At 46.3% G+C, this 26,273-nt stretch overlaps 1 protein-coding gene across 7 annotated transcripts in view; it reads right to left on the bottom strand.

The window, feature by feature from the left end:
• Positions 1 to 26,273, bottom strand: part of UBR3 (ubiquitin protein ligase E3 component n-recognin 3) — a 2,118,328-nt gene that overhangs the window by 2,001,300 nt on the left and 90,755 nt on the right. The gene's annotated exons all lie outside the window — the stretch shown is intronic.

Below are 26,273 nucleotides of genomic sequence, written 5' to 3'. Positions count from 1 at the left end.
ATAGCTTTTATTATTGACAGAGGCGTGTCTATCAAAATTATACCCAAGGAAAAATATGGTGAACCGCCCCCATTACCACAACTCATGCAATTGATAATTAACGTATATTCATGGGCCGCATCGATACCTTTAAAAAGTCAAGGTACGTTTGTAGCTACGATCAAACACAAGAAAACAGTGGTGCGTCTATTCATGTACTTCAAGGGCCGACTTCAAGTGCCTGTCTGCTCAGTTTCAACACCGCTGCTGGTATGGGACTAATATCAGTGAACTCAATATGAACGCTCATCATAATTAGTAAATCAATTTCCTTCATTATTTCAGGGGTTAGGAAGGCTATGAAATTACAGCTACATATAAACGAAGATGTCTGTCATATTGCCTGAAGACACAGATGAACTGTATTTCACTTGCAAGGTGCTGAAAGAGATCTTAATTCTTTGCTCAAACATGATATCATTAAACGATTCAAGTCAAGTTAAGTCAAATATCTTTACTCGTTTTCATATAATAAAACCATCAAAGCACAATAAAACAACGGATAGAATATAAAATACTACATACAATACAAACGGGAACATACTCGATATAACATCTCATAAATAGTTGTTTTTTTTAAACTTAGATAGTGACTGGGGATTGGCGGGTTAGTCACAACTCGCCCTAAACCTAATAGCCGATAATAAAAAAATTAAGCACCTAAAAAACGGTATTACCTGTGAACATCTGAAGGAATATAAAAGCAGGCCGTACTTGTCTCAAGTTGGCCTGTTTCAAGATAGAAATAAAAAAGATTTTCTAAGTATATCATAAAATATGCAAAATATAATTAAATGAACCATGTCCTGGGGAGATGTACCATCGTAGCCGTAGGACGAATGACGTTGCTCTTTATTCTGAACCCTGGGATGGGCGAGGAGAAGATGGAAGAGATCGAACCGGAACCTGGTCAGGAGGAAGCGATCTTATGAGTTTGTGAACCCCAGCAAGTACGGCTCGCCCATCATGTTAGTCCTTAACATGATGAAGTGACGTACGCTGGGATTCAGGAGTTCCCTCTCCTCCCTGACCAAGGTCTGAAGTGCAAAAAAGGTGGTCTTGATGTGGACCATTCACTGGTCCAACGCCATGGGCTTCTCCCATAGAGGTAGTGCCTAAAACAGACGGTAAAGGAGCTGTACACATTTGCGTTGACATGCGTCAGGTTAACAGGGCAATTGAGAGAGAACAGCACCCAGCACCGCACCTTGTTGATATGATAACAATTGAATGGTGCCACATTTTTCTCTCGACTAGACTCAAACAAAGGATATCACCAGTTGAAACTTGAACAGAACTGCAGGTACATTACAACCTTTTCTACACACGTTGATCTTTTTCGCTATAGGCGACTACGTTTTGGTGTATCCTCTGCTGCAGAACTTTTCCAAGACATCTTTCGACATATCATACAGTCATTTGTAAATGCATTCAACTATAGTGATGACATATTAGACTTCGAAGATACTTAGAGCATGACAAAGCTCTCATGCAAATATGTTGCTTGCTAAATTATGCTGGCTTGACTTTGAATGCTGACAAATATAAATTTCACAAGACAAAATTGGAATACTTGGCCAGATCTATTCTGATGGGAGTATAACACCTGAAACAGCTAAAGTGCAAGGCCTATTTACTGCTAATCCCCCACTGAATATTTCTAGGCTACGTTCATTCCACGGAATGGCCGGTTACTGTTCTAGATACATACAAGACTTTGCCACGGTCAGTGCACCGTTATGAGAATTGATGAAAAAGAATGCGATATTTCAATGGTTATGTGAGTGCAAGGAAAGTGTCAAGAGAATCAAGCAAGCCATAGAAAACGACCTGAAATGGCCTATTTTGATCCCAAGCTTCATACAGACGTTGCAGTTGAGGCGCACCCTGTTGGGTTAAGAGCAATTTGCACAATGGATAGCCAAATGCCCGAAGGAATATTGTGGCTCACACCAGTAAAAGATTATCACAAACTGAATGTGCTTATTCACAACCTGAGAAAGAAAGCTTGGCAGTGGTGTGCACTTGTGAATATTTCCATGTGTTCTTATATGGAAAGCCTTTCACAGTAATGACTGATCATTAATCTCTATTTAAAATATTTGGCAATCCTAAAGCCAAGATGCCTCCTTGTATTGAACATTGTGGGGCTGAGATTACAAGACTACACCTACACTATTGTTCACTGTCCAGGGAAAGATAAAAATATGTTTTTGAAGAGTGCCATTACAATGCCCAGGAACCCTATCTAAGACAGCGGAAGCCAACATAAATTTCATTGTAAATTTGAGCACACCAGCTGCCATGTCATTAGAACAAATTGTCACTGCTACAAGCAAAGATGGTGACTTGCTGAAATTGAAAAACATTATTGCTCACCAATCGTGGAACAAGCACTCTCGACCAGTAACAGTGAGTACTTAAAAAATGTCAGAGCTGAACTATCTGTAACTCAGGAATGCCTTATCTTGCGAGGTACAAGAATTGTCATTCTGGAGAGTCTATGACAACAATGAATTGAAGTAGCCCACGAGGGACACAGGAATAGTTGCCAAAAAGAGAGATCTTTGAGACAGAGTCAGGTTTACTCATCGCGAAGAAAGGGTTGAAAGAGAGTTAAAGGCATGTCACTGATGCAACAGTTTCTCACCACACATTACTCAGCACCCTTAAACATGTCAGAACAGCCTAACCATGCTTGGGAGGGAATTAATGTGATTTCTGTGGCCCTTTTGAGAATGGACATCCTCTAATGGTTATTGCTGATGAATACTTCCATTTGTCACAGATAGAAATTTCATCCATCACTCATGAAAAGACTATTGAAAGATTAGATGTCATCTTTGCAACATGGGATGTCCCGGTGATCTTGAAATCCGACAACAGCCCACCCTTTAATAGTCGAGAGTTCTACGGCCTGGTAGGAAAATTTAGGAGCACTCTAACGACAGCTGCGCAGCGTGAGGCATTATAGAAGCTCGACCTGAAGATTGTTTTAAATACCACTCTTCAAGCTTACTGATCGACCCCTCATTCGACTGCAAGGGAAAACCCTGCATCTTTAATGTTTGGGAGAGCCATGACGACCAAGTTACTTCAATGGACCAACCTCAGACCAAAGACTGAGAAAGACATTTGCACATAAGATTCTGGTCACGGGAAATGAAATTCTATACTGACAAGCAATGTATGTGAAAGATATCGCTTTCAAGAGAGGAGATTGAGTCCTAAATATCACTACCACTCCAGCCCAGGGCTTTTTTCCCGAAAAATAAAAAGATCTGCAATTTACTCTCATTACTATGCAAAAATACAAGTGCACATAATGAAAACCAGAGAAGTGTAGTAAAAAAAAAAAAGTTTCACGGTTAAATAATGAAAAGCCTCTTCCTATTATGTTTGTTTAAATTACATTTCTATAGCGCTGACTACCCCTGACGAGGTTCACAACTCAAAGTTCCTGTCAATCATGCTTGTCTTAACGTAACATAATGCAAAACCCTTCCAATGGGTTTGGTCACACGATTACACCATATACAACATTCAGGGTTTACTCTGAAGGTGAATAGAATGTTTATAATCTTGATTAAAATACTTATATGGAGCTTGAAGTTTCAATGGCAGACCCCCCGCTAATGCTTCCAAGAGCGTTCAGCTATTTGACGAGCTGGAGGAGGGTGTTGGGTCACAGCACACCAATGCCTCTGGATGGGTTTTGCGGTTCTAGCAAGGAAGGGTGTGAGGGGTAAAGGAAGTCTTGAGACTCCTTAAGGGTGTGGTTCAAATTGTGCCTTAGTGCCCGCACAACGGGATATTTGGACCCAAAGGGGGTAATATACTAAGAGCACTATCACCCTGAAAACTATGGAACATTATTACAAATTTTCATCGCAAATCATGTACGTTTTTGCAACCACTGTATTTGATTTGACATTGTGAAGCACTACGGGTGATCAAATCATACCCAACAAGCAACATATCAGTCAACTTTTTCCCAAATAGAGGGGGCTGTGCAGCTCTAAGGGACATAAGTGGAGAGAAAAACAATCAGCTTCACACAAGTTGAACCATGAGGAACGGTTAAATCGACAACTACTGTATAGATTTCAGTACGGTTTGTGGTGTTCACCTCAGCTCACCCTTCCCTAGATCAAGGAAATGGCATAGGGCGGAATTTACCAACAGAATTCATATAAAAATGTCCAGCAGCATTGGAGTAGTTGCAATTAATTCATAACTGGTGCCCAGATTTGTTTTATCAGTTCCCTTTCCAGATTATTATTAAGGATAGCTAATTGAGAGCAACATATATCCGAAAACTGGTTCCACCATCTAGTCTCCAAAGGTGAATCAGGATTTGAGCAGAGCTGGGCTACACACAGTCTGGAAGAAAATATCTCAAAAATATTCACTAGCCTGTATTTTGCCAACTATACGCTTCTGCCAATAGCCTTGCAACAATTACATGCAGGGTATTTTCGCGAGGCCTCCAACATCTACCCCCTAAATGGAGAAGAAATCTCTCATTAGTATGTATTTAAATAAACTGCTAGCATATACACTATAACAGAATACTAGCACTGTGAATAGACCGATATGTTGGCCTTCAAAGAGTTGTCACACATTCTGAAGCCCTAATTGCACCCATTCATTAGTATAATATTCTTGCAAAAAAAAGAGCAGAAGTTTGGGTTGTTCCAGAGCAGGCTTCTCCAACGAGTAGCTAGTGAGCTACTGGTAGCTCCGCAGTTACCTGAAAGTAGCTCTCCCATGTGTAGCCAACCCTACATACATAGAGACTCTTGGCAGGTTGAATATATGTATACTAAAACTGAAAATGTGCGTTTAAGATATAAATGTGTCGATTTTCATTACATTTAGGCTGATGTTTGGTCAAAATGGGTTGAATTTCCAAAATTATATTTTGAGCTCATATTTGGGGGATAAATCAGTTGGAGTGGGGAGACTTATTACTCAAATTAATTTGTTGGTGGATGTGGCACTACAGCTATGGCTGTTATGTATTAACCTTGTACAGATATTGCACATTGATAGTCTTTTTTGCATTACTGCTGGCAACCCTGCCTGATGCCCCGTGGTGATCACTGGTGGTAATCTTGCATTTGCAGCTACTAACAAACTTATGACTATTACACCACTTCAATATAATATTAATAGCTTTGGATGATTTTTAATGACCATAATTAACTATTATTAAAGAAACTACACCCCCTCTTACTGATGAGCAGTGGCGCTAGTGTTGTGCCCAGGGTTTTGAGCTAGCACCCAACTATCGCCTCCGTCTCATTCATTTTAAATTCATTCACTTACTAAAACACACCCCTGAGAGATTGTTGAAAATAGGCCTGTGTACAGACACACGGTGTGTTCGTTGCTCATTCCCAACTGCTGATTTCTTCCATCTAGCATGGGATTGCCCAGGAATTTCCGAACATTGGAATGTAAATTTTGCTCAGCATCCTGATATTCTGTATTCTGGGCCATCCCCTTGAACTCTATCCCAGTGTTGCGCTGTTGGCATACATCAAGGAGATGCCACCTGAGAGACGTAATCTGGCGATGCTTAACCTTCCGTTCACCAGGCACAGGGTTGCAATGAGGAGGTGGTGGGGTGCACTACCAATGGCTACTGATTGGCTTAAGGATGCAGACTATTGTCGGGAACAGCTTACTGCATTCTGGGAACTCATGCCTACACGCTGCCGCCCTAAAGACATAAGACTCCCACTGGAGGTGTTCCTGTATGCCAGTGTGGCATCAGCTGAGGCAGCGGGGGCTGCTGCAGACACTGAGCCATCTGACCACCCAGTTGATCTGGAAATAAAACATGTTCAGTGTAATTAGACATTTGTGACATATTGCAGGTAATGGACATTATCAATATCGCCACCTTGATTGTGAATGCTGATATATGACTTACTGAGTGGATGTATTTCTGGGCTGTCCCGGTATTTCCCCCCCCCCCCCCCCCCCCCTGTTACCTTTATGTAATAGACTACCAGAGTCAATATATTCTTTCCAGTAATGCGACGTTGTATTGCTGTCATTTTTGTAATTGATGGTCATTGTCTGCTATATAAGAGTGAGCCAAGTGACCATATATCCCTACGGAAAAAGACTTTGGACAGTCCATCAGCAAAGGCTGCCGGTAATAAAGCCTTAATATGGAGAGGGCCCAGCCGCCTTTCTCCAAAGAAAGATGATTAGAACACAGTGCCCTATGTGGGCGCCTATACTGCCATATAAATGCGTTCCATGAGTGCTCAATTTTTTAAAATAACGAAAGGCAAATACAGAGGTATTGCCCTAAACAGATACAAATACTTAAGCAATAGCATAATTTTAATTAAATTAAACCGCTCTATAAGACCAACTGGCAAACAATTCCACTGTTCAAAAGTTTGCTTAAAGTATGAAATAAGCATATGGTAGATCAATTAAATAATATTAAGTACCAAAGTGAGAGATTTGCACTCCTAAGTAGGTCACTAATTCTACATACCTTGAGTCTTCAGGTGGTCCTGTTGTGTTATATGTAATTAACACCTTAGAAGGAATAATTTTATAAACGGGCAACATACCGAAACAATACCAAAACTCCCTCTATTACCATGATGGCTGATTTAGGATCAGCCGTAAAGAAAGCTGTATCATCCACATATGCAACTATGCTGCAAATAGCGGTATTTAATTAAACACAATGAAATGCTCTGACTGTTTTAAGTACCACAAGCAAGGCTCTGAATATTAAACAAAATAGCAGAGTCCCTGTTCCTATACTTATTTTACCGGATATATTTCACAATAGCTTACTATCCTGGTGCATCGATTGTTGTACAATAGTTTGATCATGTTACAGGTTCTCAGTCCAAACCCCATAAAGCACAGAGTATGTCATTAAAAAAAAACACCTAGTCGAAAGCCTTTTATACATCTAGCATTATCATTACAGCTGGTATGCCAAGATATCCTGTGCCTTCATAGGAGGAATTCAGTATCTTTTCGCATCGTAATTCATTAAAGAGAAAGGGCAATAAGACAAGCAAGCAGCCTGAGAATCATTCACCTTTTTAGGAAAAGACAAATACAATACAAGTTCAATGCCAAGAAGAGAGGAGATCGGGGGGAATTTCTTCTCCTTTTTCCTTATATCCAAATAATATTAAGAAAAGGATGATAATATTTCTGGGAATGTCTTATAAAATTTAGATGGCATTGTATTTGTAGGAGAGTAGGGTCTGCAATCCTATGATCACCCAGATTTTTTGCTTTTGTTTCACTGGTTTACGACTTTCTCTGGCTGTGGGCCTGCCAATCAGACCCACAGCCTGGCTGTTCTCTTTCTAAATTACGATATGTACCCTAGGTGCATTTACCAATTGGTACTGGGCCACCTTATCAGACCCTGTAACTCAGGGCATAGGTGTACCCAGGGCCGCCAGGGGCTGCAGCATGTATTATGCCACCCCTGGCTGGCCTCCTAAATTTGACACAACTGGCTGCATGACAGCTGGGGCGAAGTCGTGCAATCACCCTTTGCTTTAAATATAGTAGCTCTATATCTAACCATACAATGGACACCCGAGTCCCTATCAGTCACTCCTATGGCAGGCCTTGACAATCCTGAAGGCAGAGTGCATGGGCTCGCGTGAACTGTGTTCTGGCCCGAGCCGAGCCGGTTGCAGCTTGCGGAGAAAAGACCCAATGGCTGTTCCATGATAACGCGTGCCACATCGGTAACTTCGGTGTCGCGTTATCAAGACATGTCGAGTAAGGTGTCATACGAATCGGGATGCTGCCCTCTCACCAACTCTAGCGACGAGGTTAGCATTCCGCCCTTCTAGAGGGACACGACATGTACGTAACTGTGAACCCCGGTTAAAGTTAACGAAAGCCTCAGCTCCACAAAATGGATGCTGCCACCACAGACACGAGTCTGACCTCCTGCTGCTGGGAGTCCTTCCAGCGAGGAGCGCTTGGACAAAGGGTTTCCTGTCGAGGGCGGTGTTCGCACCGTCCCAGACAGGGTTTGTGTATTCTGGGTAGGTAGGGCTTTTGCGAGAAGGTGACTGCGGAGTGGCACCCCGGTGCTCACTACGCATCTGCCGGTTAGAACCAGTTCCAGGGGCGACAGCCCTGGCCTGGGGAAAGTCCGGCAGGGGAGAGGGGTGTAACTACCCCCCTTCCTGGTCCCACCCTTAGGGCAGGACCTAGTCATGTACCCACCCCTTTCTTTAGAATAAAGGCCGGAGCGGGGACCCTTCCAAATTAGATCATCTTTGAATCAAGAATACTTTCTACGAAAGGACTTCAAGACTCTTCTCAAGATTTCTCCCTTGTGGCTAAGGAGTAGTCACCCTGCATCAGCGGGCACCATCTAAGAACTCTGCGGTTTGCTGAAAGTCCTTCCTCAAGGAATCCGACGGCCCAGCTCGACGAGAACCGGCTTCCCTGGCACCTCTGACCTCTACCCCCGTCATCAGCTCAGCTGTGATCTGTGGGTGCGACGAGACCTCGAGGGACCGGCCATCATCAGAACCTGTACACTCTTAAAAACCAGCACGACCATCGAGGTAACTCTCTGGTGAGTGCTCTGGGGTCCGAGAAGCCCCGACCCTGAGCCGCTCCAGCTCCGAAGTGCAGTTCCCCAGCATCTCCACGATCTGCGTGGGGCCCTTCTGCTCGCTGCTCAGCACGTTGTCTGGTCACTAGCCGCTGGCTTGTGTCCTTCTGTGACGACATCCGAGAATCATCACTGCCGGTCTGGTTGCTCCAGACTGGCCCTTGCTTCCATCTTTTCAAGAAGCACCCCGGACCCTCCTGGTCCACTCAAGACGCCGACAGCGTCATCCGTCGTGGGACAGCTCGCACCTCCACCGTGGTCGCCGACAACGCCTCCTGGTCCGTGAGACTGCAGAGCCTAGCGTCGCCCACTCACCTGGTCGAGGTGACGGCCAACTGGTGCCTTCCTGGTACCCTCTGACTACTGGCTAGTAGTACGAACTTGGTCCCCTCTGCTTTCAGGTTTCATCAATCTCCGATCCAGGCTTGGATCTCTACGAACTATTCATCACTGGTCGCCGGCCAGCAACTCCTTTTCTTCCGGCTCCTGGCTCGTCAGCGAAGACCCCGACGCCTGTAAGACTTGTGCAGCCGCAGCCCTCGTGGCTAGGTAACTCGGCATTTCAGTGCCTGCATAGCCTCCTTACTCCAGGGTCCCGAGTCCCTCGCTTCCGACTTGCCTTAACCTTTCCGTGTCCTCGGACACTTGTTTTAATTGTGCACTTAAAGTATTTGCTAAAGAGATTTGGTTTGTGCTAAGTACCCTGTCCTCATAAAGAGTACAGGGCTGTTGTGATTCTTAATAAATATACTGTTTATTTTCATAACACTTGTGTGGTGTCCTTTCACTGGGTGTTCAAGGGGTACATGTGTGGTAAACAGCTGGCTTAACGCGCCCTCTCGAGTCTTTAGCCTTAGACTGCTCGTATCCACGCTACTAGGATAGCTGGTCTATAGGTTGACTTACAACCAAACACCATAAGGGTCGTTGGAACGATACATAGCGGTCGCTAGAATAGCGAACGTTGCATATCGGGCCAACTTCTCACATTGGTGAGCAGCGGTTGGGATTTGAGCTTGCTGTTGTTTTACCACACGTATCCTAAGAATATCTTGTTGAAAGATCGCGCAAGTACTGTTAGTACATATAACTAAAGCTTAGAATACTCTGAGTTCTACTGAACCAGCTGTTGTAGCTCCTCAAGGCTTAGCACACCTTGGCTACAACTCTTAGCAAGGGATCAGTAGGAAAACACATAGTGTAGGTAGGTGCATCACTTACACCACACTAGAAACAGTATGTCGGGCCAAGGAGGAAACTCTGAGTCTCCCCTTGTGTCAGTTGACCCTCCACAGGTCATCCCTTCAGGATATACTGTGCTGAGCTTCAAGGAGTTAAGACGACTGTGTCACTCCCGGAAGATTCAGCAGGGGTCTAACCCCACAACGTCCTTTCTGATTGGTCTCTTGGAGACTTATGATGCCAGGAGAGCTGAGAAACTTCGTAGCTCTTCTAATCCAGAAGGAGACATGCCTCCCCTCGAGGGAACCCGAGATGATCCTGACCTCATCCACCTCGTAACTGAGAACGAAGAGGGAGAGGAGGACGAGGATGAGGATCTCTCTGGGGACGAGGCAGATAAGGGACAGGTAGAAGTCGTCAGACTAACACGGTCCAACTTAAGCAGACACGATAGTGGTACTGGGGGAACCCCGGCGCTACTGTCGGTTCCGCTTAACCTGGGGAATGGACGAGCCCGATCTCTGTCAAGAGACTCTGGCAGATCCCTTCATACCAACGGCTCTCACAACTCTTCTCAAAGAGGGATGACGTCCCCTCAGAGGAGAGTGTACGAAGCGAAGGAAAGGGCAGCTAATCTAAGGATCGAAAGGGAAGAACTTGCCCTGGCCAAGGAAAAGCTTGCTTTCGCTAGAGAGCAACAGTTAAGTGGGGCAATCCCCACTGGTGGCAGCAATGTACCTAGTAATAGGGAAAAGAGTTTCGATACGAAACACCTTGGGAAGATAGTGCCCCCCTTTAAACAAGGAGACGACCACCACAAATGGATTACTGCTTTGGAGAGGGCCTGCACTGTGCAAGGCGTTCCCCAGAGTCAGTGGGCAGCTATCTTGTGGCTCTCCTTTGAAGGAAAAGGAAGAGACAAGCTCCTCACCACAAGGGTAGAGGACGCTAATAATTACCAAGTCTTGAAGAATACACTCGTTGAAGGGTTCGGCCTAACCACTGAGCAGTACAGGGTGCTGTTCAGGGATACCCAGAAAACGCAGACTCAAGACTGGTCTGATTTTGTCGATTGTGCCACTAAGGCTTTTGAGGGCTGGTTGCTGGGCAGTAAGGTTACTGATTACGCAGGATTGTATAATTTGATGATGAGAGAACAAATTTTAAACAATTGTCAGAACCAGTTGTTGCATCAGCATCTTGTCGACTCGGATCTGACCTCTCCCCAAGAATTGGGAAAGAAGGCAGACAGATGGGTTCGTACGAGAGTTAAACAGAACCAGGGCCAGAATCAAGGTGGTCAGAAGAAAGCAGACCAAAAGGGTAAAGATTCTAAGGGGGAACAAAATGACCAGAAGTCTTCGACAGGTCCCCAACAACCCAAAGAGGGTGGGGGTCAGGCTCCCCAAAAGAAGAAAGAAGGCCAATCCAAAAGATGGTGCCAGTACTGTAAAAGTAAATCTCACTGGTTTAGTGAGTGCACCAAGAAAGGAGGAGGGCAGACTCCTGCCACTGCAGCCCCTAAGGCACCTGTGCCCCCTAGTACAGTCAGCAGTGGTAGTGCGCCTCCCAAGGGTTTAGTAGGGTTAACCCTGGGTTCTGAGGGGCGTGACAACTTAGTTGGCACACTCACTCAGGCTGTCCTTGTCAGTACAGGGGACGCGGACGTGTCCCCTGACATCAGTCCCAATACGCTGGGCAAATACCGACAGACGCCTTTCATAAATGGAAAGATGGCTCAGGCCTATAGGGACACTTGTGCCAGCGTCACCATGGTGACGCCTAACTTTGTGGACCCTGGACAGATCATGCCAGGTACAGAATTCCTGGTGACCAATGCAAGCAATGTCACTACCAATCACAGTATGGCAATTGTAGCTTTCTCCTGGGGAGGGGTAACTGGCCAAAAGAAGGTTGTAGTTAGTCCAGACCTCCCAGTGGATTGTTTGTTGAGCAATGATTTGGAGTCGTCACAATGGTCAGAAGTGGAGCACCGGACTCACATGGAAATGTTAGGTTTGCCAGCACATGTGTTCGCTGTGACTAGGTCACAGGTCAGGAAATGCCCCACTGAACAGGTGCTGGATCCTGGAACAACGGACCAGACACCTCCCAAGAAAAAGAGCAGTAGGGTTAAGGCTGCGCCTTCCCCCTTGCCCCAGGTCGAGGATCAAGTCTCAGAGGAGGCTGACCTACAGGAATTGAGGGAAACTGAGCCTAGGGAGTTCGAACTTGATCAAGTTGAATTCTTGGGCTCAGGGGGACCCTCAAGGGAAGACCTGGGGAAGGACCAGTTAGACTGCCCTTCTCTTGAACCCCTCAGACAGCAGGCTGCTGCTGAGGCTGCTGGGAACGCCACAGGTACCCACAAGGTATACTGGGAAGATGGACTCCTGTACACTGAGTCAAGAGACCCCAAGCCTGGCATGACCAGGAGGCTGGTCGTCCCCTTGTCTCAGCGTGGTTTCCTACTTACCTTGGCCCACGAGATTCCCTTAGCAGGTCACTTAGGCCAGACGAAAACGTGGGACAGGCTTGTCTCGCACTTTCACTGGCCTCACATGAATGAGGATACCAAGGAGTTTTGCCGCTCCTGTGTCACTTGCCAAGCCAGTGGTAAGTCAGGTGGCACGACAAAGGCCCCCCTTATACCAATGCCTGTGGTGAGGGTGCCCTTTGAACGGGTGGGGATCGACATCGTCGGTCCCATGGAACCACCAACAGCATCAGGGCACAAGTTTATACTGGTGGTAGTGGATCATGCCACCAGGTACCCTGAAGCTATTCCCCTTAGGACCACTACAGCACCTGATGTGGCAAGAGCCCTGGTTGGAGTATTCTCCAGAGTGGGCTTCCCTAAGGAGGTCGTCTCCGACAGAGGTGCAAACTTTATGTCGAGCTACTTAACTGCTATGTGGAAGGAATGTGGTGTCAACTACAAGTTCACTACACCCTATCATCCACAATGCAATGGGCTTGTTGAGAGATTCAACAGGACCCTAAAAGGGATGATTCATGGACTACCGGAAAAGCTTCGGCGTAGATGGGACGTCCTGATCCCCTGCCTCTTGTTCGCCTACAGAGAAGTCCCACAGAAGGGGGTTGGCTACAGCCCTTTTGAACTTTTGTACGGGCATCCTGTAAGAGGACCCCTGTGTTTGGTGAAGGAAGGATGGGAGAGACCTCTCAAAAAGCCGGCAACCAACATAGTGGACTATGTGCTCGGCCTCCGCTCGCGGATGGCTGAATACATGGAGAAGGCATCCGAAAACCTTAAGGCCAGCCAAGAACTCCAAAAAGCTTGGCATGACCAAAAGGCTGTCTTGACTGTTTACCAGCCCGGACAGAAGGTGTGGGTGTTGGAGCCAGTGGCCCCAGCAGCACTCAAGGACAAATGGTCCGGGCCCCACACCATCCTGGAGAAGAAGGGAGAGGTCACCTACCTGGTCGACCTGGGAACTCCCCGGAGCCCCCACAGGGTGCTTCATGTCAACAGGCTAAAAGCATATGTCGACAGGAAGGACATGAGTTTGCTCATGGCCCTAGATGAGGGACAGGAAGAGGAGAGTGACCCTCTCCCCGACCTGCTCACTCAGAATCCTGACGATGGCTCGGTAGATGGTGTTGTCTTTTGCGGCAGCCTCTCCGAACATCAACAGAGCGACTGTAAACAGGTTCTTCAGTCGTTCCGACATCTGTTTTCTCTGACACCCAGTCAGACCGATTGGTGCACCCATGAGGTCGACACTGGTGACAGCTTGCCCGTAAAGAGTAAAATCTACAGGCAGCCTGATCACGTTAGAGACTGCATCAAAAGTGAAGTGCAGAAAATGTTGGAGCTGGGAGTCATTGAACCCTCGGATAGCCCTTGGGCTAGTCCCGTAGTTCTAGTGCCGAAACCTCACACCCAGGGTGGTAAGAGAGAGATGAGGTTTTGCGTAGACTACAGGGGTCTCAATGCAGTCACTAAGACTGACGCCCACCCAATACCAAGGGCAGACGAGCTTATTGATAGGCTGGCTTCGGCCAACTACTTAAGTACGTTTGACCTGACAGCTGGGTATTGGCAAATCAGGTTAGCTGAGGACGCCAAGCCTAAAACAGCATTTTCAACCCCTGGTGGGCATTATCAGTTCGTGGTGATGCCCTTTGGTCTGAAAAATGCACCTGCCACCTTCCAACGGTTGGTGAATCACGTCCTTACTGGGCTGGATGACTTCTGTGCGGCGTATCTTGACGATATTGCTGTCTTTAGCTCCACCTGGGAGGATCACCTGGTCCACCTGCGGAAGACATTGGAGGCGCTGCAAGCAGCAGGCCTCACTATCAAGGCCACCAAGTGCCAGATAGGGCAGACACAGGTTGTATACCTGGGCCACCTTGTAGGTGGAGGTCAGGTTCAGCCACTGGAGAGCAAGATACAGTCAATCAGGGACTGGGCTCCTCCAACCACCCAGACTCAGGTTCGAGCTTTCTTGGGCCTGACTGGTTACTATAGGAAGTTTGTCAGGAACTATGGTTCCATCGTGACACCATTAAATGAACTGACAAGTAAGAAAATGCCAAAAAAGGTTCAGTGGACAGCGAGCTGTCAAAAAGCATTCGATGACCTAAAGCAGGCCATGTGCACGGCGCCTATCCTCAAGAGTCCGGACTACTCCAAACCATTCATTGTCCAAACAGATGCTTCTGAGTTGGGTGTGGGAGCTGTTCTTTCTCAACTGAATTTTGATGGTCAAGACCAGCCCATTGCTTTTATAAGCAGAAGGCTGACCCCTAGAGAGAAGATTTGGTCAGCTATCGAGAGGGAGGCCTTTGCTGTGGTTTGGGCCCTGAAGAAGCTGAAACCATACTTGTTTGGCACTCACTTCAAGATTCAGACCGACCATAAGCCCCTCTTGTGGCTAAATCAGAGGAAGGGTGAAAACCCCAAACTGCTTAGGTGGTCCATTTCCCTACAGGGGATGGACTTCACAGTGGAACATCGACCTGGTACTGATCATGGCAATGCCGATGGGCTCTCCAGATATTTCCACTTAGAACAAGAAGACTCACCTGGTCAAGGTTAGCTAGTTGTTCCGACGTTTGGGGGGGGGGGTCATGTAGGAGAGTAGGGTCTGCAATCCTATGATCACCCAGATTTTTTGCTTTTGTTTCACTGGTTTACGACTTTCTCTGGCTGTGGGCCTGCCAATCAGACCCACAGCCTGGCTGTTCTCTTTCTAAATTACGATATGTACCCTAGGTGCATTTACCAATTGGTACTGGGCCACCTTATCAGACCCTGTAACTCAGGGCATAGGTGTACCCAGGGCCGCCAGGGGCTGCAGCATGTATTATGCCACCCCTGGCTGGCCTCCTAAATTTGACACAACTGGCTGCATGACAGCTGGGGCGAAGTCGTGCAATCACCCTTTGCTTTAGATATAGTAGCTCTATATCTAACCATACAATGGACACCCGAGTCCCTATCAGTCACTCCTATGGCAGGCCTTGACAATCCTGAAGGCAGAGTGCATGGGCTCGCGTGAACTGTGTTCTGGCCCGAGCCGAGCCGGTTGCAGCTTGCGGAGAAAAGACCCAATGGCTGTTCCATGATAACGCGTGCCACATCGGTAACTTCGGTGTCGCGTTATCAAGACATGTCGAGTAAGGTGTCATACGAATCGGGATGCTGCCCTCTCACCAACTCTGGCGACGAGGTTAGCATTCCGCCCTTCTAGAGGGACACGACATGTACGTAACTGTGAACCCCGGTTAAAGTTAACGAAAGCCTCAGCTCCACAAAATGGATGCTGCCACCACAGACACGAGTCTGACCTCCTGCTGCTGGGAGTCCTTCCAGCGAGGAGCGCTTGGACAAAGGGTTTCCTGTCGAGGGCGGTGTTCGCACCGTCCCAGACAGGGTTTGTGTATTCTGGGTAGGTAGGGCTTTTGCGAGAAGGTGACTGCGGAGTGGCACCCCGGTGCTCACTACGCATCTGCCGGTTAGAACCAGTTCCAGGGGCGACAGCCCTGGCCTGGGGAAAGTCCGGCAGGGGAGAGGGGTGTAACTACCCCCCTTCCTGGTCCCACCCTTAGGGCAGGACCTAGTCATGTACCCACCCCTTTCTTTAGAATAAAGGCCGGAGCGGGGACCCTTCCAAATTAGATCATCTTTGAATCAAGAACACTTTCTACGAAAGGACTTCAAGACTCTTCTCAAGATTTCTCCCTTGTGGCTAAGGAGTAGTCACCCTGCATCAGCGGGCACCATCTAAGAACTCTGCGGTTTGCTGTAAGTCCTTCCTCAAGGAATCCGACGGCCCAGCTCGACGAGAACCGGCTTCCCTGGCACCTCTGACCTCTACCCCCGTCATCAGCTCAGCTGTGATCTGTGGGTGCGACGAGACCTCGAGGGACCGGCCATCATCAGAACCTGCACACTCTTAAAAACCAGCACGACCATCGAGGTAACTCTCTGGTGAGTGCTCTGGGGTCCGAGAAGCCCCGACCCTGAGCCGCTCCAGCTCCGAAGTGCAGTCCCCCAGCATCTCCACGATCTGCGTGGGGCCCTTCTGCTCGCTGCTCAGCACGTTGTCTGGTCACTAGCCGCTGGCTTGTGTCCTTCTGTGACGACATCCGAGAATCATCACTGCCGGTCTGGTTGCTCCAGACTGGCCCTTGCTTCCATCTTTTCAAGAAGCACCCCGGACCCTCCTGGTCCACTCAAGACGCCGACCGCGTCATCCGTCGTGGGACAGCTCGCACCTCCACCGTGGTCGCCGACAACGCCTCCTGGTCCGTGAGACTGCAGAGCCTAGCGTCGCCCACTCACCTGGTCGAGGTGACGGCCAACTGGTGCCTTCCTGGTACCCTCTGACTACTGGCTAGTAGTACGAACTTGGTCCCCTCTGCTTTCAGGTTTCATCAATCTCCGATCCAGGCTTGGATCTCTATGAACTATTCATCACTGGTCGCCGGCCAGCAACTCCTTTTCTTCCGGCTCCTGGCTCGTCAGCGAAGACCCCGACGCCTGTAAGACTTGTGCAGCCGCAGCCCTCGTGGCTAGGTAACTCGGCATTTCAGTGCCTGCATAGCCTCCTTACTCTAGGGTCCCGAGTCCCTCGCTTCCGACTTGCCTTAACCTTTCCGTGTCCTCGGACACTTGTTTTAATTGTGCACTTAAAGTATTTGCTAAAGAGATTTGGTTTGTGCTAAGTACCCTGTCCTCATAAAGAGTACAGGGCTGTTGTGATTCTTAATAAATATACTGTTTATTTTCATAACACTTGTGTGGTGTCCTTTCACTGGGTGTTCAAGGGGTACATGTGTGGTAAACAGCTGGCTTAACGCGCCCTCTCACGTCTTTAGCCTTAGACTGCTCGTATCCACGCTACTAGGATAGCTGGTCTATAGGTTGACTTACAACCAAACACCATAAGGGTCGTTGGAACGATACATAGCGGTCGCTAGAATAGCGAACGTTGCATATCGGGCCAACTTCTCACAGTATTCAGCTCCGCTGATTTGCCCCAAGGCAAAGCCCTAATAGCGGTTTTATTTTCTTGCTTAGTAAAGATGAATCAAGACTCTGTCTTTCTGCATCTCGAACTAGATTATCAACTACTGGGGTTAAATAATCCAGTTTTGCGGTTACTTACTGCTTGGCCTGCTTCGCCATACAGATCAGTGTAGTATGCTCACAAGAGTTGAATATTTTTCCGTTGCGCCTCCTGCAGTCTCTCTTTGGTGTCCCTAATTCCCTTAACAATGTTCTTTTTCTTCCTTCTCTTCAACATGTAGAGCCTCACTATTCTCAACATGTTTCACTTTTATAGTGTGTCGTTTAGAGGCTATTTGTTAACAGAGGTTTAATTCCAAACCAGGACTGTAGGCGACAATTATGCATACGTTTCTTCTTTAATATTACTCCATTCGCTTTAAAACCATAAAACTACATTTCCCAAGAACAGTGGGAAATAGAACAGTAACATTTCAATTAGTCAGCATCCAGTATGGCCTTCCCCCTTCATATCCATCCTCTTTCTTTCTTAGATGCTCCTGCAGCAGATAGGTATCCTCCCATACTAATTGCGGTCTCTGAGTTTAGTAAGGTAAGTATTGGCTTTTCAGGATACCCCTGTTTAGGTGGTAATCGAAATCCCTTTTTCCTAGATTCCTAGACTCTGCCACATGATCAGTTTTCCAAATCTCGGCTTGGTGGTCAAGTAGCGCGGAAGCGCATTTTACCACTTCGATCCTTTGACTGCACGGGGGCTCTCACTCCTTCACAGGCCTGTGCCTTCACATGACATCGTCAAAGCACAATGTTTCGCTCAGCGGCTCCACAACCAATGTAGAGAACAGCTCGACTTCTGCCTCCCGGCTTCTGCTGCACAGCTATCTTTTATTGAAGCCTTACACCCTAAAGATGGGTCTGAATTGAGCATTACCAAAGAGGAAGCCTATGCTCCGCACCCCCAATACTGGCAGCGCAGGACATCTCCCACGTTAACCCCTCTTAGCTCGGTCAACTCAACAACTCATCCTCGCAGACCCTACCCCCCAGTTACACTGTGGGATGCTATCCGTGCCACTGCCATCTTCACCAAGCCACTAGCCCCTAAAATTGACCCTAACAAGGCCCCCAACATGTTCGAAGGTGAAGAATCTTAAGTGGAGGAGGATCTGGAATTTTTCCCTGGGAGACGCATATTGACAGTATACTCCTCAGTGCATAAAGCACTTACAACAGCTTTGATGCCTCTGGAGATGAGCTTTCTTGTGCAGGCGATTGCCTGCCAGAACCCCTGCCTAGGAGGGAAGACCTCTGAGACAGGTGAAAATCGCTACCAAGCGTCCTAGAGACTAACATGGAGGATGCTTTTGACCATCTGAAAAAGGCTTCATTGTCTTTAGACCCTGCCAGACAGAGAACTTCAGGCGCGCCGCCCCAATAGACACCCCCAACCCATTCTCTGGAGATCCCTCTTAACCATCGTAAGACCAGTCTTTGGACAAAAAATATTGAGTTGTAAATATCTTAAGACGGAAATATTGTTGACAAGTATACATACATTCTATATTATATATACATACCCATCAGCCCCATTCATCATGAGGAAAGACAACGCCATGTGTTGATATAATTTAGCTTTTAATGTCGATCTTCAACGAGTTTCGCCTGTACCAGTAGGCTTGTTCACGAATAAAGTTTTGCATTACAAAAGCACCATTTTTAAAATCCACACGTGACCTAGGTCACGTGAAAATACAAAATGATAGAGCTAAACAACAGACTCTTAGTTTTACACCAGTCTGTATTTTCTCTGTACGTCGGTAAACTCTAAAACATTATTATTGCCAGACTTTATGACCGTAAAGTTATCAGACAATTCTGTTGATCAAGCAAAAAATTATTATATTCTTGGTGGGTAATTCCACAAGCACCCGGAGAGAAAAATAATATCCCATAATGCACTGTCTTCATTGCCTAGAACAAAAGAGTTATTTGTATCATCTGTTCCTCATTTCAGTTATTAGTTAACCAAAAAACATGTCATCCAGCCCTAGTGGGCAAACTATCAAAAGGTAATACATTGCAATTATATCATTCATCCTGTACGTAAAAATAAAGCCCAAGTGAGCCATAACACAATAGCAAGTCACTTAATGCAATTTATCAAAATAAAATACAAAAAGAAAATAACGGTGAAGGTGTGCAAAAAACTAAAATGAAGAGAAAGGGAATATATACAGCAATCTATTTACAGGTCTAGACTGATTCCTGAAGACGTTATAATCAATTTATACAATACATGCCCACGCTATTTTTATAGGTGAGTATATAAGTCTTCTTCTATATTCAGACCAGCAGGGCTTTTAGAATTCAGTTCCACAGTATACCAGGATTCTAGTTTCCGTAGGTTCGTCCTGTCCCCACCCCAGATATTTAGTGGAATAGCATCAATTGCAAAGTACACCAAACTCCGAACATCCTTGTACCATGGATTCCCCTTTCTCCTACCCCGCTATACAGTGAATGCCCCTCTCTCCTGCCCCGCCTCACCGTTGTTTGCCCCGTCTCCTACCCTGCTTTACATCGGCGCCCGTGGCCGACGTTAGAGTCTGTGCCTCCCCCCGCAACTGTTTTGCTTTAAATACCTCCCCCCCTGCTTTGCTTGAAGGTAAATACCCCGTTTCTGCAATAAAAGCCCTCCTGCCCTGGTAAACAACATAAGCCCCCTCCGTCAGCGCGAGTATGCCCCCGGGTCGCCGCTGGCCCCCTCGCCCGCTGGATCCGACGCTCTAAGAGCTTCCGCCGCCTCAGCGATGCCCTTTTAACCGGTTGTGATAAGATGCCCGGATGCCAGGTTCAGCCTCCCTCGGCCGTGCCCAACCAAGGTCGCCTGGCAACGGGAAGTGAATCTGCTGTGTTCACAGTCTCAGGAGATAGTGTCCTATACGGTGACTCACACGGCCGAAAGTCACGGGGCATCACCTAGGCACTCACATAACACAATAAAACCCTACAGTTCGAACTAAGGCCTGAACTTCGAGATTGACATTCGTAAAAAGAGGTTTGCAAATAGCGCAACAACTTTTTGCAAATGGAAAAAAAATGTTGGTTCTTAAAATTCAAAAAAGATGGGAATCCCAATCCGACCCGTTGCAGCAGTATTCTTGTGATCGGGTGCAAATCACAGATCACCAAGCTTGGATGCCATTACTGAGTTTGTGCGCACGCAAAACGAAACCTAGCGTGGGGCGGGACTTCCGTTTTGTGAAGCCCGCGCCCACGGAGTGCCTGGAGGAGCAGTGGTGACGCGGGGCTCCCATGCCCGAGGGAGAGCCCCGCAGTCGGAGGCTGCACAAGTCCGGAGTGCCGGTGAGCGGGGAAGGGGGGGGATGCCTGTAGGTGTGCGTGTGTGTGTGTCTGTGCGACGGCGGAGGGGTTGGGGGGGGGATGTCTCTCCGTGTGTGTATGTGTGCTTGTGTATGTGTGTGCGCATGCGTGCAGGGGGAGGTGTGCCTGTGTATGTTTGCGCTTCCCAGGAGACAGCCACGGCGAGCGCGTTCGCGCGCCTGGCCTGCGCAGATCGCCTTTTGCGAGATGCGCGCAGCCAGATACTGTCTCCTGGGAACCACAGTCAGTAACAAAAGATCTCTGGCTAGACAGCGCTTACGCGCTGTTATCGCTACGAGACCTAAAAACTGACATATTGTTGGCACAGATTGCTTCTAAATTTGCCCGAAGTGCTTGGCTATTGGCAGACTGTTACAATAAGAACATATTCCTAATTCATTGTTTGAAAAATTGCATGAGAGTGATAGGAGGTAAGCACAGAGTTATGTCTCCAAAGATGCTCAAAGAAGAATGATTGAAATGATTGCGGTCCATCTATAGGTACAATGGCAAATATTATAAACCAATCAAATCTTTTTTTTCGGGTCACACGATAGATATCCTATGACAGGGAGATTCCAAAACTACATAGGTATAAACTGGGTGTTTTGAAAACTGTATTAATACTTTGTAGCTTCTAGCAGATCTACTTGCATAGTATAAAAAGAAATTAACTTGTACTAGGGTCAATGGCTAGGCCAATCCTTAACTATATGACTAATAAATAAAGTAATTTCAGTACTGCAAAGTAAGAACAAGATAAATGTATGTTATAAGGTTTTGACAAAGTGATAGGACATGTTTAAAGAGTGGTGAAGGGAAGGGATGGGGCCTGATGTGACATGTGCAAACACACTCTGTGACGTGTTTTAAGTTGAGGAATTTAGTTTCTTTTAATCCTGAAATTACCTGGGTCCTATTAGCCCACCATGTCTCTCTATTAAACACCATAGAGCTGCTCTGCAGAGAGGTGCTCTGAAACCATGTCCCATTTTATACCTCTCTGCAATGCAACTCTTTGGCCTTTTCTGCATATATCTGGTGGGTTAGGTGACCCCAGGGACACTCCGTATTCATGTTAACTTTATCCTGTAACTTAAAACACCCACAGAGCATCTTTCCACACATATCTACTCCATCAATCCCCCCTTTCATCACCAGTGTGTAAACACAGCCCATTGTGCATATGTATAAACACGCTATACATTTTTTTCAGTTTTTTATAATTTAATTTCTGAAAATTTCAAATTTTAGAATTAGGATCTGTGAAAGAATAAAAAATATAGTTATAAAATATAATACATTTTTTACAACACAACATAATTTTAACATTTTATAAATTATTTTCTTTATCTTTTTTGCTGAATATATTGAATTTCACTAGAAACAGTGATTTCAATCGTACTCATCACATAATAGCGGGCAAAAAAAAAAATCAATAAGATTGTTTAAAAAAAAAACAGCATCTAACTTTTATCATATACCCAACTATTTCTGAACATTCCACAAAACTACATCCTCCATAACAAACCATATAATACAAATCACACATATATAAGAACTCAAATAATAATACGATGAACAATTATTTTTTTTAATGTTCATACACTGTAAATAATGTTCTTTAAAATTTTCATACACTGTAAATAATGTTCTTGAAAAATATATGCTGATATAATATGCAAGAAAAAGTCCTGAATTCAAATATATACTTTTCCGCTGGGCCAAATAGTATTCTTGAAATGCTTCATATTGAAATTGTCCAATAGTAATCGTATTAATACATATTAATAAATTCCTCAGAGGTCGATTTATGTTCCTAAACCTTTGGCTTTAAAAATATTAGGTAGCTACACTATTAAGCCAGACCGTTGTGCGCCTTATCTGAAAGAGATGTTTCTAGAGTCCAGAGATAGGGTGGCCATCCCCAGAGATCAGAGGGTGGCATTGATAGTTGTCATACATAAGGAGGGTAAGATCAAAACAGACTGTGCTTCAACGCTGAGCCCAAAGTCTTGGTAAAACTATTGGCAAATAGACTTATTAAAGTTATTAGTGACCTTATACACCCCGATCAGTCGGGTTTTATACCCCACAGAAATACGGCCTTAAATTACGCAGGCGCATGGAGGGTTGGCGGGGGCTCACACGTTGCAAGAACCGGCTATAATTGCGTCACTAGATGCAACAATGGCATTTGACACGATCTAATGGTCTTACTTATGGGCGGCATTGACTAAGTTTGGGTTTGGGTCCTGAGGAAATAGAGATTTTATATGGCCAATGTGTCCCCTACATGTACCCCATGTATGTTCATGTCACCATGCAATTCCCTTCTCATGCCTGTAATAATAATGCCTCCGCATTTCCGTCCAATGTTAGCATGTCAGTTACCAGGCCCTCCATGAAAGAAACGTTAATTCTGTACTGAGGCCTATGTTGCCAATGCATTTACATGGTGCACGTTTAAAAGTCGAGATGAACCCGTTTTGTGGCTCAGCTGAGCCAAGACCCGAATTCAGGCTCCATGCCTCCTGACACTCTGAAAGCTGCAGTTTAGTTATGTATCCCTGACCTCTCACATACTTCCTGCTCAGCCGAGAGGTGCCCAGCCCGGCCTGCCAAGACAGTATTTTGTTTACAGTTATCTGCCCTGCTCCACAGAAACACATTCCTGCTTAATGAAAAGGGTAAACATATTCCGCCTGCAGAAGATAGGGCCTAGCCTTTCTGTCTCCATTCAAGTGATTTACAGAACCCGCATCCATAGAAGGCCCATGGCCCCACGCAATGCACAAAGAAATATATGCACACATTAGCATTTAGTGATGAGCAGCCTTTGCTCGAGCGACCTTTAATTCAGATAATACATCCTCCAAACTCAAGATATCAGATAATACCAGAAGTGCAGGTCGTCCTGACATCCAAGACTTCTCTACTAGCACGAAAGTCAGCTCCCCCCAGCTTCCTCCAGTTACACGTCAATTCCACGTCATGACCAAGTTGCGCACACAAGTAGGGTAAAGGTTCTTGCTGACCCTGCAGACCCCCTCCATGTATCCACCCACCTATGACACACCTATGACACCTCAAGGGAACACCCACGTGTACGCCTGCGTACACGCCCCTTTTTCACGCCCATGTGCTCTTATCTCTCTCCTTCGCTTGCTCCGCCTGGAGCGCTCCGCCTTCTCTATGCAAGTTAATGTATGTTTTAAAGTATAAATAATGAACTCTGTAAATAAAGTTCAGATGACGATCCTTCCTGATCCCTAGTGGTGATGGAACCCGATTCTCCCTTAACTCGAGTTACTGAATTAAAGCCCTATTGAATCGGACACCACGGACTCTGCCTCTCATTATATGCATGATCCTTGTTAATGTATAGAAATTCCGAAAGGGTAATTATTTTATTTACCACATAATCTGGCGCCCGAACAGGGACCAGTCCCCTTCCCCACGCGCCGGAGATGTAGGTCCAGCCCCCTGCCCCCTTCTACAGCCGTGACCTTCAAGTGTACACGACAGCGGGACTTCCTGCCTACTCCCTCAGGCCCACGGAGGAGACGGAGACTGCGACCAGGCATCCACACGAGGCGGTGAGGATTGCGGACCATCCCAACCAGAGCCCAAGCCGAGAGAGCAAGGTCCGAGGTATCCCGAGGCCCACCTGTTCCGAGGCGCATGCGCAGCATCAGCAGCGGCAGTAGCAGTCACGCAGTATCGAGTTTCCGAGGCCTTCAAGTTCTGCTTCCCGGTGAGTACCGTTATTGGGAACGCATAGAGACGGGTTCATATATTTGAGCCCGGTAAAGACGTGTCTGGGTACACAGACACGGTAAAGACGTGTCCCTTTCAGTGGACACGGTAAAGACGTGTCTCTTTATGAGACCGGTATGGTTGTACTCTTTTGCAGTACATAAAGTTAACAGTTTTTTCAGGTTCATGTTTTTCCTATGTACTAGTTAGAATGTATCTGTTTTTAATGTTTTAGTGTTGTAGTGTGAATGGTTGTTTTTAGTCTATTTTTTGTGTACATTGTATATTCGTTAAGTTAGTTCCAACATGCCACTGTTTTCGAAATTACGTCAGATAGGGACCAGGAAAGGGATACTCGAAGAGTCAGTTCCCGTCCCGCCTAGAGACACTCCTGGTCATTTTATGTATCAGAAGCATGGGCTAGATGCCATATTGTTTTTAGACTTATGGGTAGATTACACGAAGGATCTAGAAGAGAAGTATAGATGGCCTGCCTCAGGAACATGGGATGCTGAATGCATTATGAAAGTAGAGGAAGCACTATGGAAAAAGAAAGTGAGACCGTCCCAGAAAGATGCCATTGAGTTATGGCGTAAAGAAGCGCATAGGAGAGCAGAGAAAGAATTCCACAAAGCAGAGAGAAGTAAAGAAGCAGCAGAAAAAGCCAGAGAAAAAGAGCTAAAGGAAGAGTGGGAACGGGTCAAGGCAGAACAAGCAGATAGAGAAAGAAATGCCCTCATTGCAGGTATTTATCCCGTCCTCACAGAAGGACTAGCTAAAGTGACATCCTCAGAAGTATCCAGTAATTTGCCGCCACCACTAATACCGACTAAAGTACGTAGACACAAGCAGACAGAAGCTGAGGCTTTTATTTCCTCCTATCTAGAAGAGCCCGCTCCAGATTATGTAAACGCAGAATTCCCTCCTCCTGTCCCTTCTGTCAACAATCCTTTTCTCCCTCCGCCCCCAGCACAGGATCTGCTTACACAACTGCGGCCTCCACCGGCCGTGAAAGACGACGTAGGACAAGGGGCAGTGGGAGGGGGGCCACCAAATACGCCACAAACACTGCCCGCAACGCGAACACTGCAAGAGTTAGGGCTACAACGAACGCCACAAATGACAGCATCACCCTATAAGCATAATGTAACGATTTCACATTGTATATACGATCCAGTACCAGGTGTGGGTGCAATGCTCGTGTTCTCACTACGACTAAGACGCGCTGTAGAGTATCTGATCACATTACCAGGCATGAAGGAAAATTTAGACAAAATATACCATTTCATTAGAACGGGGGAGGGACCCGAGAGTATAGAAGAGGCCATGGAACAAAGAAAGGTGGAGATTAAAAGCACAATTTTACGTTTTTTGATTAACTGTCTGATCAGGGAACAAGACAAAGGAGTAAGTAGAGGTCTGACTGATTGGAGTGACAACATAGCTGCCGGTAGACATGATAAAGTGGGACAGACAGAATGTATGTACAGGAAAATACGAAAAGAAATATTAAAGTTACACAGGAAAGAGTCTGACGAGAAAAAGGATTCAGCATCAGAAGATGCTGAGCACGAGACCGAGGAAATTGATAAAATGAATTACGTAGGCAAAGCATGACAGTTTGACAGGCCCAAGTGCCTCGACTACCGCAAACAGGGACCTCCTATAAAAGAAAGATATTCCCTCGAAAATCTATTCCAAGCTACTGAGAACGCACTGAAGAGACGAGTAGAGTGCGACAGACCCCACACCCTACACGAA

This window comes from Lissotriton vulgaris, chromosome 2_1, assembly GCF_964263255.1.
Source record: "Lissotriton vulgaris chromosome 2_1, aLisVul1.2, whole genome shotgun sequence".
Lineage (NCBI taxonomy): Eukaryota > Metazoa > Chordata > Amphibia > Caudata > Salamandridae > Lissotriton > Lissotriton vulgaris.
Note: the sequence above shows the minus strand (reverse complement) of the source record. Positions and strands in the feature narration are given on the sequence as shown.